The following is a 4,332-nucleotide window of genomic DNA, read 5'->3' on the forward strand; positions in this document are numbered from 1 at the left end:
AAGCTCAGAAATAAAATGGTTATCACGTATTGTGGAAAGGTTTTGAATTTTTACGCTACATCTGAGACCCCACAACACCTCTCCCGGGTGGGCTCGAACCACCAACCTTTCGGTTAACAGCCGAACGCGCTAACCAATGCGCCACGGAAGCCCAAAAAATAAATGATCGTCAGGTATTGTGGAAAAACTTTGAATTTTTACGTCACATCTGAGACCTTACAACACCGCTCCCGGGTGGGCTCGAACCACCATCCTTTTGAATAACAGTTGAGCACGCTAACCATTGCGCCACGGAAGCCCAAAAATTAAATGGTCGTCAGGTATTGTGGAATAACTTTGCTTTTTACGTTACATTTGAGATCCCACAACACCGCTCCCAGGTGAGCTCGAACCACCAACCTATTGGTTAACAGCCGAAAGCGCTAACCATTGAGCCACGGAAGCTCAGAAATAAAATGGTTATCACGTATTGTGGAAAAGTTTTGAATTTTTACGCTACATCTGAGACCCCACAACACCGCTCCCGGATGGGCTCGAACCACCACCCTTTCGATTAACAGCCGAACGCGCTAACCATTGCGCCACGGAAACCCAAAAATTAAATGTTCGTCAGGTATTGTGGAAAAACTCTGACTTTTTACGTCACATCTGAGACCTCACAAAACGCTCCCGGATGGGCTCGAACCACCAAACTTTCGGTTAAAAGCCGAACGCGCTAACCATTGAGCCACGGAAGCTCTGAAATTAAATGGTCGTCAGGTATTGTGGAAAAACTTTGACTTTTTACGTCACATCTGAGACCTCACAACACCGCTCCCGGGTGGGCTCGTACCACCAACCTTTTGAATAACAGCTGAGCACGCTAACCATTGCGCCACGGAAGCCCAAAAATAATATTGTCGTCAGGTATTGTGGAAAAACCTTGACTTTTTACGTCACATCTGAGACCTCAAAACACCGCTCCCGGATAGGCTCGAACCACCAACCTTTCGGTTAACAGACGAACGCGCTAACCTTTGCGCCACGGAAGCCCAAAAATGAAATGGTCGTCAGGTATTGTGGAAAAACTTTGAATTTTTACGTCACATCTGAGACCTCACAACACCGCTCCCGGGTGGGCTCGAACCACCAACCTTTTGAATAACAGCTGAGCACGCAAACCATTGCGCCACGGAAGCCCAAAATTTATATGGTCGTCAGGTATTGTGGAAAAACTTTGAAATTTTACGTCACATCTGAGACCTCACAACACCGCTCCCGGATGGGCTCGTACCTCCAACCTTTCGGTTAACAGCCGAACACGCTAACCATTGCGCTACGGAAGCCCAAAATTTAAAAGGTCGTCAGGTATTGTGGAATAACTTTGCTTTTTACGTTACATTTGAGATCCCACAACACCGCTCCCGGGTAAGCTCGAACCACCAACCTATTGGTTAACAGCCGAAAGCGCTAACCATTGAGCCACGGAAGCTCAGAAATAAAATGGTTATCACGTATTGTGGAAAAGTTTTGAATTTTTACGCTACATCTGAGACCCCACAACACCTCTCCCGGGTGGGCTCGAACCACCAACCTTTCGGTTAACAGCCGAACGCGCTAACCAATGCGCCACGGAAGCCCAAAAATGAAATGGTCGTCAGGTATTGTGGAAAAACTTTGAATTTTTACGTCACATCTGAGACCTCACAACACCGCTCCCGGGTGGGCTCGAACCACCAACCTTTTGAATACCAGTTAAGCACGCTAACCATTGCGCCACGGAAGCCCAAAATTTATATGGTCGTCAGGTATTGTGGAAAAACTTTGACTTTTTACGTCACATCTGAGACCTCACAACACCGCTCCCGGATGGGCTCGTACCACCAACCTTTCGGTTAACAGCCGAACACGCTAACCATTGCGCTACGGAAGCCCAAAAATTAAATGGTCGTCAGGTATTGTGGAATAACTTTGCTTTTTACGTTACATTTGAGATCCCACAACACCGCTCTCGGGTGAGCTCGAACCACCAACCTATTGGTTAACAGACGAAAGCGCTAACCATTGAGCACGGAAGCTCAGAAATAAAATGGTTATCACGTATTGTGGAAAAGTTTTGAATTTTTACGCTACATCTGAGACCCCACAACACCTCTCCCGGGTGGGCTCGAACCACCAACCTTTCTGTTAACAGCCGAACGCGCTAACCAATGCGCCACGGAAGCCCAAAAATTAAATGATCGTCAGGTATTGTGGAAAAACTTTGACTTTTTACGTCACATCTGAGACCTCACAACACCGCTCTCGGGTGGGCTCGAACCACCAACCTTTTGAATAACAGTTAAGCACGCTAACCATTGCGCCACGGAAGCCCAAAATTTATATGGTCGTCAGGTATTGTGGAAAAACTTTGACTTTTTACGTCACATCTGAGACCTCACAACACCGCTCCCGGATGGGCTCGTACCACCAAACTTTCGGTTAACAGCCGAACGCGCTAACCATTGCGCTACGGAAGCCCAAAAATTAAATGGTCGTCAGGTATTGTGGAATAACTTTGCTTTTTACGTTACATTTGAGATCCCACAACACCGCTCCCAGGTGAGCTCGAACCACCAACCTATTGGTTAACAGCCGAAAGCGCTAACCATTGAGCCACGGAAGCTCAGAAATAAATTGGTTATCACGTATTGTGGAAAAGTTTTGAATTTTTACGCTACATCTGAGACCCCACAACACCTCTCCCGGGTGGGCTCGAACCACCAACCTTTCGGTTAACAGCCGAACGCGCTAACCAATGCGCCACGGAAGCCCAAAAATTAAATGATCGTCAGGTATTGTGGAAAAACTTTGACTTTTTACTTCACATCTGAGACCTCACCACACCGCTCTCGGGTGGGCTCGAACCACCAACCTTTTGAATAACAGTTAAGCACGCTAACCATTGCGCCACGGAAGCCCAAAATTTATATGGTCGTCAGGTATTGTGGAAAAACTTTGACTTTTTAAGTCACATCTGAGACCTCACAACACCGCTCCCGGATGGGCTCGTACCACCAAACTTTCGGTTAACAGCCGAATGCGCTAACCATTGCGCTACGGAAGCCCAAAAATTAAATGGTCGTCAGGTATTGTGGAATAACTTTGCTTTTTACGTTACATTTGAGATCCCACAACACCGCTCCCAGGTGAGCTCGAACCACCAACCTATTGGTTAACAGCCGAAAGCGCTAACCATTGAGCCACGGAAGCTCAGAAATAAAATGGTTATCACGTATTGTGGAAAAGTTTTGAATTTTTACGCTACATCTGAGACCCCACAACACCTCTCCCGGGTGGGCTCGAACCACCAACCTTTCGGTTAACAGCCGAACGCGCTAACCAATGCGCCACGGAAGCCCAAAAATTAAATGATCGTCAGGTATTGTGGAAAAACTTTGACTTTTTACGTCACATCTGAGACCTCACAACACCGCTCTCGGGTGGGCTCGAACCACCAACCTTTTGAATAACAGTTAAGCACGCTAACCATTGCGCCACGGAAGCCCAAAATTTATATGGTCGTCAGGTATTGTGGAAAAACTTTGACTTTTTACGTCACATCTGAGACCTCACAACACCGCTCCCGGATGGGCTCGTACCACCAAACTTTCGGTTAACAGCCGAATGCGCTAACCATTGCGCTACGGAAGCCCAAAAATTAAATGGTCGTCAGGTATTGTGGAATAACTTTGCTTTTTACGTTACATTTGAGATCCCACAACACCGCTCCCAGGTGAGCTCGAACCACCAACCTATTGGTTAACAGCCGAAAGCGCTAACCATTGAGCCACGGAAGCTCAGAAATAAAATGGTTATCACGTATTGTGGAAAAGTTTTGAATTTTTACGCTACATCTGAGACCCCACAACACCTCTCCCGGGTGGGCTCGAACCACCAACCTTTCGGTTAACAGCCGAACGCGCTAACCAATGCGCCACGGAAGCCCAAAAATTAAATGATCGTCAGGTATTGTGGAAAAACTTTGACTTTTTACGTCACATCTGAGACCTCACAACACCGCTCTCGGGTGGGCTCGAACCACCAACCTTTTGAATAACAGTTAAGCACGCTAACCATTGCGCCACGGAAGCCCAAAATTTATATGGTCGTCAGGTATTGTGGAAAAACTTTGACTTTTTACGTCACATCTGAGACCTCACAACACCGCTCCCGGATGGGCTCGTACCACCAAACTTTCGGTTAACAGCCGAATGCGCTAACCATTGCGCTACGGAAGCCCAAAAATTAAATGGTCGTCAGGTATTGTGGAATAACTTTGCTTTTTACGTTACATTTGAGATCCCACAACAC

The 4,332-nt window shown here is 46.9% G+C and overlaps 1 non-coding gene across 1 annotated transcript; it reads right to left on the minus strand.

Moving 5' to 3' along the window:
* Window positions 1-1,692: 1,692 nt before the first annotated feature.
* Window positions 1,693-1,765, minus strand: TRNAT-GGU (transfer RNA threonine (anticodon GGU)). Its single transcript has one exon. It is a non-coding gene; the product is annotated as a tRNA-Thr (tRNA).
* Between the last annotated feature and the right edge of the window lie 2,567 nt (window positions 1,766-4,332).

Source organism: Phalangium opilio, unplaced genomic scaffold (assembly GCF_054372755.1).
Source record: "Phalangium opilio isolate 3A_F unplaced genomic scaffold, DU_Popi_V2 ptg000054l_1, whole genome shotgun sequence".
NCBI lineage: Eukaryota > Metazoa > Arthropoda > Arachnida > Opiliones > Phalangiidae > Phalangium > Phalangium opilio.